The sequence below is a fragment of the Trachypithecus francoisi genome, unplaced genomic scaffold (assembly GCF_009764315.1).
Source record: "Trachypithecus francoisi isolate TF-2019V2 unplaced genomic scaffold, Tfra_2.0 Lachesis_group0, whole genome shotgun sequence".
Taxonomy (NCBI): Eukaryota; Metazoa; Chordata; class Mammalia; order Primates; family Cercopithecidae; genus Trachypithecus; species Trachypithecus francoisi.
In genome coordinates, this window is record NW_022681453.1 from 165,960,708 (window position 1) to 165,975,623 (window position 14,916).

At 37.0% G+C, this 14,916-nt stretch overlaps 1 protein-coding gene across 13 annotated transcripts in view; it reads right to left on the reverse strand.

Moving 5' to 3' along the window:
* The window catches only part of TBC1D5 (TBC1 domain family member 5), a 591,323-nt gene that overhangs the window by 374,147 nt on the left and 202,260 nt on the right, over window positions 1-14,916 (reverse strand). Inside the window, exon 1 of one of the 13 annotated variants that reach the window (XM_033212759.1) lies at window positions 4,509-4,555. The exons of the other annotated variants lie outside the window; for them this stretch is intronic. The gene's annotated coding sequence lies outside the window, so the exon portion shown is untranslated. Of the gene's footprint in view, window positions 1-4,508; window positions 4,556-14,916 lie in introns of those variants that run through there. 13 annotated transcript variants of the gene reach the window in all.

Below are 14,916 nucleotides of genomic sequence, written 5' to 3' on the forward strand. Positions count from 1 at the left end.
ATTCATCTACCATGGGAACAGGAAAACAAGTTATAGAATTAGGGTACAATCAATCTCTCTCTCAAAGTTTAGTTAAGAAAAAGACTAGGAAATGAGTTGTCAGATAAATAAATATAAGTAAATAATAAAATACAGATGCCCAATTAAATTTAAATTTCAGAAAAACAAACAATATTTAAGACACTTACACTAAAAAGTATTCATTATTTATTGAAAATCAAATTTAATAAGGAGTTCTATATTTTATCTAACAACCCTACTATACTAGTAGACAGATAATGGCAAGTATTCATGGGAAAATATGTGGTATGACCGCTGTAGGAGCTCCAGGATTAAGAGAGATCTCAAAGGACAAGGTCCCCAAAAGAATTCACCCAAAGGCAGGAAAAACATGCTTCTTCCAGAGCTGTCGTGATCGCTACTGGAAAAAACTAAAATGTGTGATTCAAAAATGTACTGATCCAGCTCCACAGAATCTTGTTTTTCAATTACTCCGAAAAAAGGAGGTACAAATGAACAAATTCCTTAGTAGAAACCATCAGCTACCATACGGCAGAAAAATGAAACATTCTGACAAGAATACAAGAGCTGCTGAGTAGAAACAGAGCGTATAAGACTGTCTCACTCTGTAGCCCAGGCTGGAGTGCAGTGGCGCGATCTCTGGGTCACTGCAAGCTCTGCCTCCCGGGTTCATGCCATTCTCTTGCCTCAGCCTCCCGAGTAGCTGGGACTACAGGCGCCCGCCACCACACCCGGCTAATTTTTTTGTATTTTAGTAGAGACGGCGTTTCACCGTGTTAGCCAGGATGGTCTCGATCTCCTGACCTTGTGATCCGCCCGTCTTGGCCTCCCAAAGTGCTGGGATTACAGGCTTGAGCCACCACGCCCGGCCCCAAGACTACTCTTAAACAGTTTTGAGACTACAGCTGACCCTTGAACAACATGGGTTTGAACTGCACTGGTCCATGTGGATTTTCTTCTGCATATACCTCTCCTGAGACAGCAGGACCAAAACCCCTCCACTTCCACCTCCTCCTCAGCCTACTCAATGTGAAGGCAACAAGGATAAAGACGTTTATGATGATCTACTTCCGCTTAATGAATAGTAAATATATTTTCTCTTCCTTAGGATATTCTTAACAACATTTCCTTTTCTCTAACTTTATTGTAAGAATACAGTATAATACATATAACATACAAAACGTGTTAATCAACTGTTTATGTCATTGGTAAGGCTTCTGGTCAACAGTAGGTTATCAGTAGTCAAAGCATTTGGGAAGTCAAAAGTTACATATGGATTTTTGACTGCATACGGGTCAGCACCCCTAACTTCCATGCTGCTCAAGGATCAGCTGTATTATCTTTACCAGTGAAGAACGTAAATGCATAATTTAGGGGGAGAAATCCAAAGAAAATGTGAACTTTGTTAATTTGTTGAGACTACTTTAATATAAAATATTAACTCTTTCACTCATGAATTAACATAATATTTGAACTCTTGTATTAATGTTAATAATTATACATGATACTACACAAGAATCTAAGGTATGATCATCTCTGAATGGGACCATAAATTTTGAAAACATTCAATAATGCAAAATGTGAAGAAAATATGTTGTAGTCCATATTAAATGGCCAATTTAATTGATTAGTAGCTTCAAAAATGATGAGCTTACTTGCTGATGGAGTAGAAACCTATTAACTTGGATACACGAGCCAAGAACTCTCAGCATAAATATGCAAATGTTCCAATTATAGTAGAAGATTATAATTATTTACAGAGGTAAGAAAAATTCCAATTTCCCAAACATATAAATATATACAGACTTTATGAAATTGATATTAAAAAATGATAGTCACTGAAAATATTAAAATATTATTAAATGATGAACTTGAGTATCATTGCAAAGTGATCTGACTTCGGTGTTTCTCTCAGAATCCATGTTGATTGCAATGGTTCCATTTTTTCATAAAGGACATTTGTGCACATGTAAATTTCTGTTCATATGTGTTCTAACCCCAAAACTGTTTAGGTTGTCCATGCAAGAAATCTGACACATATTAAAATGTCTTTATAAGCCCTCAAAATGGGAATAAAACTATTTCAATTTCATTTTCATAAGAGGGAAAGATTAAAGCACTGATAAGGTGAAAAAAAAGATACAGGAGAAAGAGGTAATTATAAAAGAATGCAATACACAGTGCTCACATAATATCTTGAAGTCAGAAAAAATAAAGGCTCTATGGTGATTGTCAAAGAATGTTTCAAGACATCAGAGAATACTAAAAAACAAAACAATTCTATAAACTCTACATAGAACAGATACAGGCCAGAAAGGGTATATGAAAAGAAGTAATCAACAAAACTGAATAAACTGGACTACAGAGGAACTACACAAACCCTATCCCAACTCCCAGGGAATTTTACTAGCAAAAATATACACCTCCTTTTCCATTGTATACAATTAGGTAAAAGAGAGTAGCATACTATGTCCAAAATTTCATTGAATACCATAATAAAATGTCTAAAAGCTAAGTACATTAGAGTTCTATAATTCTCGCCATCCTAATTTACATAAAATCATTGCACAAATAATTTTTAGAATTTTGAAATCTATGTGTAACCTTCAGTAAACAATTGAAAGTAAATGACAAAATGTCATGCCATGCTTTGTCATCTGTGGAACAATGATGCAGTTCAATTATATTTACTGAACAAACTAGCATCATTTGTCTTTCTCTGTGCTAAGAACTGTTTGGAGTATTGATGATTACTAATACTTTACTTAATGCTTACTAAATGCTAGACACTGTGTTTTATGTGTATTATTATCCCATTTAATCTTCTCAGCAATCCTATCAGACAGGAATCATTATTACCCCCATTTCACAAAGGTGGCAATTGAGGCTAGCAGGTTAATGATTTCATCCCAAGGTCACATACTAAGTGGCTGGAAATTGAAGTGAACCTCCTTCAGAAACTCATTTTAAGATATCCTACTGCTTTCTCACTATGTACAATGGCATAGGGGAAAGGAACATCAGGGAATAGAGATGAGGAGAGAAGCAACATGCCCTGGGAGGTAGAACACAAAAAATATACAGACCACACAATGAAAAGTAGAATGTCACAGCAAAGAAGATGTATTAAAAGGAGCTCTAACTCTGAAAGGTCAAGGGGTAAATACAAGAGTCTAAAAAGACTTCATGGAGAAGGGAATATCTAGGACAGACTTGGAAGAAATAGTATTTCAACAGGCAGAGATAGATGGAGAGAGCTGACCAGAGGTCAACTCAAAAAAGATTGTTCTGAAGCCAGCAAAATGGACAATAAAATAGTAAATACCTATATTTGCAACAGAGAAATTTGCACTGAGAAAAAGAAGCTGCAAAATGGACACATAAAATTATATGAAATGCACATTATTAACAATAAAGATTTACATTTAAATAGCAGTTTGCAGTTTACAAAAATTTTCACATATATCATGCATTCTCAATGACAGTGATATTGTCTCCTAATGGACAAGATTGGTGCATAGAGTGGGTGTGGGGAATCGTAGATACTACAATAGTTTATGGTCCTCAAATGGAATATAGTACATAAAGAGCAACATAGTACATCTGTGTATATTTGTGTTATTAAACTTTCGTAGGGGAGGATGACTGGGAGAAGTTTTTCTTTAAAGACTTTTTAGGGGTGCAATGATTTTTTTAAAAGGTTCAGAAACACTGACAAACACTACCTCATTTGATCATCCCAACCATCTAATAAGTAAGCAGGTATCATTTCCTTTTTTAAAAAGCATGAAACAAATAATACAGGAAGATTTAAAGAGATGAATGAAGGAGAAAAACAAGTAGTGCACGGAATGGAATTTTATACATATACACAGCCAATAACATAAAATAATGCGCAACCTCACTCACAGTTAAAGAAATGTCAACTAAAACAATCAGATGTAATTTTTCACCTATCAGATTGCAAAATAAAAAAGGTGGACAATACCCGGTCTTGATAAGAATTTGTAGAAATAGGCATTTTGATACTAATGAACTTGATTTAAAAAGTGCAAATTTTTAGGAAGGCAATAACTATCAAAATTACTAATGCATTTAACTTTTGAATCAACAGTTCTACCACTAACAATGTATCCTACTTATATATCTTCTAGCCAAATCTATGCAGAAAGAAGTTGATTATAATACTGAAAAACCATAAGCAATCTAAATGTTCTATAACCCTTGGGTTTATAAATTACGGTAATCAGGCCAGGCACGGTGGGTTACAGCTGTAATCCTTGTCCTATGTAACACATATGGACAGAAGTTTACATGTGCACACATCCTTGGGAGGCCAAGGCTGACAGATCACCTGAGGTAAGGAGTTCAAGACCAGCCTGGTCAACATGGTGAAACCCCATCTCTACTAAAAATACAAAAAAAAAAAAAACCCAAAACAAAACAACAACAACAAAAAAAAATCAGTCAGATATGGTGACAGGCACCTGTAATCCCAGCTAATAGGGAGGCTGAGGCAGGAGAATCCCTTGAGCCTGGGAGGGAGGTTGCAGTGAGCCGAGATTGCTCCATTGTACTCCAGTCTGGGTGACAAGCGAAACCCAATCTCAATAAACAAATAAATACATATATACATAAGGGTAATCCAGAAATGGAATAATAGGTAGGAATTAAAAATCTAAATGCTCTGATGCAAAAAAAAAAAATGTACACAGCATACTGAAATCAACAATGCTACCTGTATGACCCCATTATTTTATAAAAATATGCAAATGTAATTTTGCCATGCATTAAAATTTCTGGACACACAAGAAACCAACAAAGCAGGAGGAAGAATAATTCTCCAACTGTATACATAAGTGCACACTTTTAAAATTGGATGTGAGGCCTTTTTTATTTTTTTAGAGATAGAGTTTCACTCTTGTTGCCCAGGCTGGAGTGCAATGGCGTGATCTCGGCTCACTGCAACCTCCACCCCCCAGGTTCAAGCAATTCTCCTGCCTCAGCCTCCCAAGTAGCTGGGATTACAGGCACCCACCACCACACCCGGCTAATGTTTTGTATTTTTAGTAGAGATGGGGGTTTCCCCATGTTGGCCGGTCTGGTCTCGAACTCCTGACCTCAGGTGATCCACCTGCCTCGGCCTCCCAAAGTGCTGGGATTACAGGCGTGAGTCACCACACCCAGCCAAGGATGTATCCTTCAAAAACATTTAATTATAAAAATGTTAAAATGACTTGCTCCAGTTCTTACAATTGTGAAGCAAAACTATGAATAAAATTCCATTCTTTTGGCTCAAAATCCATTGTTTCTTATCACATTACTTTATAAAGCTACTGTTCAGAAAAAAATCATATTGGTGATTAAATATGGTAATGTCTATGGTTCCATAATACCTACTGAAGCATAAATGCCCCTGTAAGTTCTCAAAATGTCTTTCATGATCTACCCACTCCTGTGTTCCCAATCTTCCCTTCCATGTCTTTCTAGTTTCTAAAAAGCATTCAGTGTTTTCCTACCTCTCTATTTTCTTAAATAACAAATCTTGGTCAAGAAATCCTCTCCCAACCAATTCCTCTTTCTAAAACACTTTATTACTTCTTTTTTAAACCGATCTATTCTCATGACCTGGCATATAATAATAAATATTGCTGAATGAATGAAAATATATCCATCAGAACAGATTCTGCTAATCACTTTGTAAAGTTAATCTCAAATGCTCCATTCTCTGAAATGCTTCCTAACTTCTTTTCACTCAGTTTTACAATGTTAAATTGAATAATTTCAGGAATGGAGTCATATTTCTCCTTGTAACAGGGAAAAGCAAACAAAACAGGAGGTTTCTTTCTTCCGAGAGAATAAAAGGGGAGGAATACCCTTGAGAAGAGAAAAACCCTAGAATGTACCAGCAACCATTAATTTTTTCCATCACCATGCTTATTTCTATAAAAGAAAACTTCCAGAATCAATTTATTCATTTATTATTATTTTTTTAAAGAGACAGGGAATCTCTCTGTCACATTCGTAGCTCACTGCACTCTCCAACTCCTAGACTCAAGTAATCTTCCAGCCTTAGTCTCCCAAGTAGCTGGGACTACAGATGAGTGTCACCATGCTCGGTTAATTTTTTTTTATTATTTTTGGTAGAGATGATGTCTCCCTATTTTGCCCAGGCTGATCTCAAACTCCTGGCCTCAAGCAATCCTCCCAACATGAGCCACAACGCTTGGACCAGAATCTACTGCTATGTATGACACTAGTGATTTAAGTCAACATTATCTAGGCTCAAATTGAGGAACTGTCCTAACTATCTGACATTAGACAAATTAGCTAAACTGTGTCTCCGTTTCCTCATATGTAAAATGGTGAATACTCAATTCACAGGTTTTGTGAAGACTATATTAATATCCCTGAAGTATTCAGAATATCTGACATATACATAGTAAGCATTCAATAAATATTAACTATAATTGTTATTGCCATCACCAACACACTGTCACTACTCTAGTGAATATATTTACACAGTAAGGTCAGTATAAAATCAAAGACAGGATTGCACCTACAGTTGAAAACGCTGGAACCTTTGAGTGATCCAAAAGATTTGTTCACAACCTTATACATTATAATTAGATATTCCATGCTGTTTTCTCAACATGTCTGTAGAGGAAGGAAAGAAGGTAGTAAGCAGAAATTGAGGAAATGCAGGGCTGCACAAATATAATATACATTCAACTTAATCCTCCCATGTGCCAGAAGCTAGTGTAGAAGATAAGCATTTAGTGGTGAATAAATAACTTGCTGTCCCCACAAAATACACATTCTAGGAAAAGACAATAAGACAAGGATACAGAGTTCACGTATCAAGTAGCGACACATGTTATGAAGAAAATGTAAAGAGGCCTAGGGGATAGAGAAAGATGGGATATGGGCCGGGCGCGGTGGCTCAAGCCTGTAATCCCAGCACTTTGGGAGGCCGAGACGGGCGGATCACGAGGTCAGGAGATCGAGACCATCCTGGCTAACACGGTGAAACCTCGTCTCTACTAAAAGAATACAAAAAAACTAGCCGGGCGGGGTAGCGGGCGCCTGTAGTCCCAGCTACTCGGGAGGCTGAGGCAGGAGAATAGCGTAAACCCGGGAGGCGGAGCTTGCAGTGAGCTGAGATCCGGCCATTGCACTCCAGCCTGGGTGGCAGAGCGAGACTCCGTCTCAAAAAAAAAAAAAAGATGGGATATGGCTGAAAGCTTACTTGGGAGCTGGGAGCTTATCTGAGAAAGTGTAGTCTTAGGAAGCACCTCTGAAGTGGTGATATTTGAATAAAGTGAGGGAACAAGCCACATGATAAACCTGGAGGAAGAGCATGCTGCAAACAGCAAATGTAGACGACCATAAACTGGGAAATAGCTTGGAGGTCTGGAGATACTGGGAGAAAAAGAAGGGGAAACAGAAGAGAGGCTCGGTCACTTCCATCCTTTCAGGCCATGAAAGGACTTTCATACTCAGTGGCATGGAAAGCCATTGGGAGCTTTTGAGCAAGGATGTGACATGATATGATGTATTCTTTAGAAAGATCACAAATGGTTCAACTGATGAAAAGCACTGACTACTTGCCCATCCACTCAGCCCCTTCTTCAGAAAAGAGCGCTTCCTCAGAAAGGTTAAGAATAAAGGCAAATATTTATCATTCCTCAAAATCATATTAGACTATGGTATATGAGAAAGTGCAAACTAAGATAAAAAGCAACCACTATAGAAACCTGAAACAAGATCAGTAAAAAAAGAAACCAAACAAGTTAGTAAAAGAAGGTAAACCAAGTAACATAAAAGGGCATCTAGCCAGATGACAATCTTCAAGATGCTTCTCATATTTTTGGAGAAATAAAAACATCAGCACAAAATAAAAACATAAGCAAGACGAGATAATCATATAATAATATGCAATACTAAATTTAATTTGATTTTATATTTGTATACACAAACCTTATATTCTGTTTTCTTTTTCATATATTCATTGTTACGTTCAGGCCCCTGCTATAGGTTTGAATGTTGTATCCCCTCCTAAATTCCTGTTGAAATTTAATCCCCAATGCAACAGTATTGGGTTTTTAGGGGGGTTGGGAGGGGTGGCTGAGACAAGGTCTCACTCTGTCGCCCAGGCCAGAGTGCAGTGGCATGATCATGGCTCACTGCAGCCTCAACGTACAGAGCTCAAGCGATCTGCCCACCTTAGCCTCCCAAAGTGCTGAGACTATAGGCATGAGCCACTGTACCCATCCCCCAATGCAGCAGTATTAAAAACTAGGGCCTTCAGGAAGTGATTTCGCATGAGGATTTCACCCTAATGCATATGGTTAATGCTTATTAAAAGGGCTGGAGGGAACTAGCTAGGTCCTTTTTGCCCTTCCATCCCTTTCACCATGTGAGGATACAACATGAATCCCTTAGGAGAATGCAGTAACAAGGTACCATCTTGGAGCAGAGACCAGCCCTCACCAGATACTGAACCTGCTCCCATCTTGATCTTGCACTTCCTAGGTTCCAGAATTGTGAAAAAAAAAAATCTCTGCTCTTTGTAAACTATCCAGTCTCTGGCATTTAGCCACACCAGCACAAATGGAGTAAGACAACTGCTTATACAAAATTATATCATACTTTTTGTTGTACTCCTCCTTCACCCCTCTATTGTCCACTTGGGCAGATGTATAGAGAAAGGCAGATAAAAGGGACTCATTTATGCACTATCCTCTTAATATATACTCTAGTAAGCACCCAAAGCCAGAAAAAGACAGAATTAAGCAGTATAGTATTTTGTGGAAAAGCCAGGTAGTTACTCAGTCCATTATGATTAACAAAACAAGTGGAAACAAATATTTGAAAATACATTAAATTTCAAGCAAGAAAATGCTAGCTCAAAACATTACAAACAAAAAAATTGTTCACTTCCTCGGTCTATACGTCTTTTAGTTTCGAACTCTAAGACATACTAGACATTTCAACTTATGTCTCTTCTGTCCTTCTCTAACTACCCTAATTTAAGCTAGCATCATCTGGATTGGTCTTGAAGCCTCTGGACAAGAGCTACCAGAATCCCTCTCTTGCTCCCCTTAATCTCCTCAATAAAGATCACTGCAGTTAAATTGATTTTTAAAGCAGTAAATCTGATCATATCACTCTCCCTATGGAAAATCCTTTGATGAGTTACTACTCACAGGCTGAAATTTCTAAGAGAATCTACAAGCCCCTGTGTGACCCTTGGCCACCAACCTGGCTCAGTCACTACTGTCCCTGAGCTTTCTGGGCTCCAACCACACTATCTGTAAACTCTGCAACACAGTTCATTCCAGCCTCAGAGCCTTTACAAAAGTTTCTTGCTCAGCTTGCAAAATCTCTGTCCCAATTTGCCTGGGGAACAAAACATAAATTTCACTTCCTTTTGTGAGGTCTTGTTGGACACTGCCCGCCACCACTAGATTAGTTCTCTCCCTTACTTGACTTCTGGGTAGGCCCTATCTTTCCATCATTGTACTTATCACAATCATATATGTAAGAGAAAGGGTGGGGGAAGGGAGCATGATGGAAGCAGGGGTGTTTACATATATACACATATGTGTATTTTAAAGGTTTACTGCCCCCCTGAATTCATGAGGGCAAGGAAAATGCCTAGCACAGTGCTGGCACAATGAAGGCATTATTATTTTTTTTATTTATTTATTTTTTTAATTTTTTTTTTGAGACAGAGTCTCGCGCTGTTGGCCAGGCTGGAGTGCAGTGGCACAATCTTGGCTCACTGCAACCTCCGTCTCCCAGGCTCAAGCAGTCCTCCTCCCTCAGTCTCCCGAGTGGCTGGGATTACAAGCATGTGCCACGGCATTATTAATATTTGTGGGAAAAAAGTGAGATAAAATTGGACGCAGCATATCAGGATGCCACAATGACATGTCATAAATCAGGATGTCTCAGATAACGGGTTAACTATGCATTTTTATTTTTAATGACTCTGGTTTTATTTTAAAAATAGGTAAAAACAGGCTGGGCATGGTGCCTCACGCCTGTAATCCCAGCACTTTGGGAGGCCGATGCAGGTGGATCACCTAAGGTCAAGAGTCCGAGACCAGTCTAGCCAACATGGTGAAACCCCATCTCTACTAAAAATACAAAAATTAGTCAGGCATGGTGGCACGTGCCTGTAGTCCCAGCTACTTGGAAAGCTGAGGGAAGAGAATCACTTGATCCCAGAAGCCAGAGGTTGCAGTGAGCTGAGATCATGCCACTGCTTTCCAGTATGGGCGACAGAGCAAGACTTCATCTCAAAAAAAAAAACAACAAAAAGGTAAAAACTTATCCAACCTAAAATGCATAATTCAATAGCAACAAGTATACAAAGTACACAAAGATACACCTAGATTGAAAATATCAGTGGGGTCTGGGGGGTGCCTACAACTAAATTCATCAGCAAAATGAGAGTAATTAGAGCTCATTTCGCTCTGTTTAGAGGGAGTGACCATAATTTAGATTTAAGTGACAAGAAAGGAAATACAATATTTTTAAAGGAGTAAATATGGAAAGACTTAACCCTTTCTCTCACAGACTCTTCATTCTCTCACTCCACAAGGCATTCCTGCATATTACTAAATTAGACATAAAATGCCACATATTAGCCAAAGCTTTTACTTATATTTTCTTGAAAATTAAGTCAACAAAAATTTGATCACACCACTGCATTCCAGCCTGAGCAACATAAGATCCTGTCTCTCTCTCTCTCACTCACACACACACACACACACACACACACTCTTCCAATTATTTACCTAAATTATTAAATATTCTCAGATATAACTTTCTTATTTGGGAGTAAATTCCTTTTCTACAATCCAATAATCCCTAAATTTATTTCCTCATACAATTAAAAGATAAACTATTTAAGATAGAGTGCTACTTTATTTGACCGTTTAATGCCAATATATAAAGAAAATTAAAATACCCAAGCTTGTTACTCAATTAAAACATATTAATTTCATTAATCACATTTAAAAATCTTAGTTTGCTTCCTTGAGAAACTGCCAACTACTGAAGTTCCTGAGCTTCTACACTAGTATATGGCATATCAAATCCTAATATGGGGGAATGGAAGGAGAAGATGAACATGTGAATGAGCTGGGGAAAGAAAATATTGGTACCAACTCAATCACTGCTTTATGAAGAAAAAAGACAAAGCAAACTCTAGGTCTCTGATTAAAAACACTGCCTTCCTAAAAACTATTTTAGTCAGACTGCTGGTGATAAGATTGGATTGGATAAATTTACTGACAGAGTCAGTATATAATAGATTTTATGAATTGTCAAAAGGTCTTTAGCACTTACCAGCCTGTTCAGCTGCGAATGTGAATTACAAAAGACAACCTTTAGTTAGCTCTAACAATCCTGCTGGATTTGGGTTTCTTTTAGTATTATGTTATTCTACTTTTGCTTCTGAAATGAACTACTAATCAGACAAATCTGTAACCCTAGGAAGTCAGTGTCTGTTTCTCTTTCTCCTTCATTCTCTACATACATACACAGACACACCTATCATTCAGATAGATAGATAGATAGATTCATTTCATTTTGAACCTTCAAAGAATAACCCTTGTAAAGTATGTGATTCTCTCTCTAACCTATATAACCAAGTCCAGAACTGTATTTTCTGAAACCTGTCATGACGTTTTCTATAGCAATGACAAGAAGCAGATGGAAGAGTTAGCATATTGTCTTTCCTCCCCAAATAAATAGATCAAGAAAGCAAAAGAATCGCCCATTTTTATAGAAATGAAGGCCCCTATTAGTACAGTTATACAGAATAACATCACTTTCATTTAGGAATTTTCCATCTTTCAGGACGCAAAAGCATTGTTTTTAACATATTACGGGGAGAAATTTAATGACAGATACAAAAATCTTAAACTATGAAAATATGTCTATATTATCTTCATTAACGGAAAACCAATCAGATACATAAAAAGATACTTCTCAGGTTGGCAAGCATGTCTACTACCTAAATCTTATTAAATATATATGTATATAAGTCAATGGATAAGGAAATTTTAAATTAGAAAATAAAATCTGAATCAGATTCAAATTAACATCTTCTTTTTACCTGTTCCTTTTGGCAGTACTTACAAAATCTGTAGTAACAAACTATCACTTCATTATCTTCCCACAAGATACTGGTTTTCTCTTAACACTTCACAATGCTTCTGAGATAGCATATCTAATATAACACCTCTACTTCTCTCCAGCATTTAACAAGACAAAGAAAAGGCAGAGAGTAGACAATGTCGGTGTTACAAGCGTAAGAACCCAACTCTCATGAACATTCAAATTAACTATATATCTCAAATCATTCTATTTCCCATGTAGCCATCAGATATGATCTAAGTTACCGTTTCCCTTTAAAGGAACTAATACACTACAGGGTCATTCATTCAGCGTTAACCAATGGCAATCATCAATTAATGGTAGAGGGAGTAGTCCCATTTAAATTAAAATATAACTAAAAGCATAGAAATGTAAAGACCCAGGGTGGTTGTTTTAATGACTTTTCTTTTTTTTTTTTTTTTTTTTTTTTGAGACGGAGTCTCGCTCTGTCGCCCAGGCTGGAGTGCAGTGGCCAGATCTCAGCTCACTGCAAGCTCCGCCTCCCGGGTTTACGCCATTCTCTCGCCTCAGCCTCCCGAGTAGCTGGGACTACAGGCGCCCGCCATCTCGCCCGGCTAATTTTGTATTTTTTTTTAGTAGAGACGGGGTTTCACCGTGTTAGCCAGGATGGTCTCGATCTCCTGACCTCGTGATCCGCCCGTCTCGGCCTCCCAAAGTGCTGGGATTACAGGCTTGAGCCACCGCGCCCGGCCTGACTTTTCTTTAATCAAGTAAAGCTGAGTAATCAAATGTGTTTTTTGAAGAAGACTATTTCTATTTTTGATCCAAATGGGAGCCCTCAAAGAGAAACTAAGTTTTTAATTCACCTAACTATTTAATATCAATTTTCCTTGATTTGTGTAACAATATAGTTTAAACTTTCTTCAGTGAAATTATTAAAATGAAGATGTAGATGACTAGCTTATCTCCTTTGTAATAATGCTTAGAACATGCGTATAGTGACGTACATGCAAAAACATGTACGATTTTCAGGGTTGTATCAAAAATTAAATATAGAGAGAAGAAAGTTCATATATTTCATTCCACCTACATCCATTCACAAGGCTATCTCCCAACAGGTTTAGTCAAGTCATTCTCCATGTTAGTGTAGTTGGTACAAGCATTCAGAGGGCAGGAATCAGGCCCACATAATGTGCTTTTTAATGGCCCTGGCACAGCTTGATGCTTATTAAATCCTAGTTGAAAGACATTTGACAATACAATTGCTGAAAAATTCAATGTTCCCTTGCATGCGAAATCTTGTGCCTTGTACCTTATGATTTCAGCAGTGCCATGTGTGCTGCGATAGTTAAGGGCCTGTCAATGTTTCCATTATAAACTCTGGTTTTCAGAGGTTTCTATCTTGGCCTATAAAAATAGACTCCGGTCTGTAACTTGGCATAAAAAGTACTGGTATCAGCCCAAGAGAACATTTTTTGTTCCAAAGATTAAAATAAAAATCTGTTTAGTAGTTTTAAGTTAACAGAGTGTTAAAAAAAAAAAAGAAAAGTTGGGGGGTGGGGAGGAGGGAGAATGTTTTTACAAACATCATGCATAAAAAAACCAGTCCTCTATCTCTCACTACTACTTCATTTTAAACTTTCAAATGATTAACACAAAAAACAAACCAATGATATTGCATAAATGAAAAACCTAAAAGGAGTTTTAATTAAAAACATTATGGTGATTACCAAAAAAATCATAAATTTTTAACGACATAAATAGTATCTCAATAATCCCCCCATTTAAAGATTGTACAAGTACCCACTGACAGTAAACTAAAACTATTTCAAAGATGTCTTTTCAGATATGTAAAAATTACCTTTTAATGAATCACTAAATGAAGATTTACTACAGATTAGGAGACAATCTTCAATTCTATTTTCAATGAATGCATCAAGAAGTTTCTCAAACATATTATAACGAATATAAGAAGCACTGAAGTAGTCTTTACAAACTGTTGAAAGATATTAGTCAAAGTTTTGTGGATTTTTTAAGCTTAATCCAGATCTGTTTCTTTCAAAAATATAATGGTTACATAAAGCTGCTGCATAGTCACAAAAGCACATCTTTTACAACAACAACTTTCATCTGTTAAAGAGGATGTATATTAGTATAATCTACAAAGAAGGTGATTTGGAAATAGCCATCAAAATTAGAAGTACACTTTAAAATTATTTCTTATTGTGGTAAAATACGCAACATAATATTTACCAACTTAACCATTTAAGTGTACAATTTAATGTTACTAAATACGTTCATAATGTTGCTCAACCATTTTTATCATCCATCTCCATAACTTCTCATCATGTAAAACCAAATCTCTTGTTAAAAAAAAAACTAAAACTCTGTAAAAATTGTAAAGGGTTTATTCTGAGCCAAAATAAGGGACTATGACCTGGGGAACAGTCTCAAGAAGTTCTGAGAAAGTATGCCTGCAGTGGCTGGGTTACGGTTTGGTTTTATGCATGTTAGGGAGATAGGAATTACAGGCAAAGACATAAATCAATACATGGAAGGTATACACTGATTTAGCCCAAAAAGACAGAGCATCTTAAACAGAGGGAGGGGAGCTTTAAGTTACAGAATGGTTTCAGGGATTCTTTAGGTGGCAACTGGTTGAGAGAGTTAAGCTTTGTCTGAAGACTTGAAGTCATAGAAAGAAATGTTTGAGTTAAGATAAGGCAGATTATGGCCAAAGTTTTGTTATACAGAGGAGGT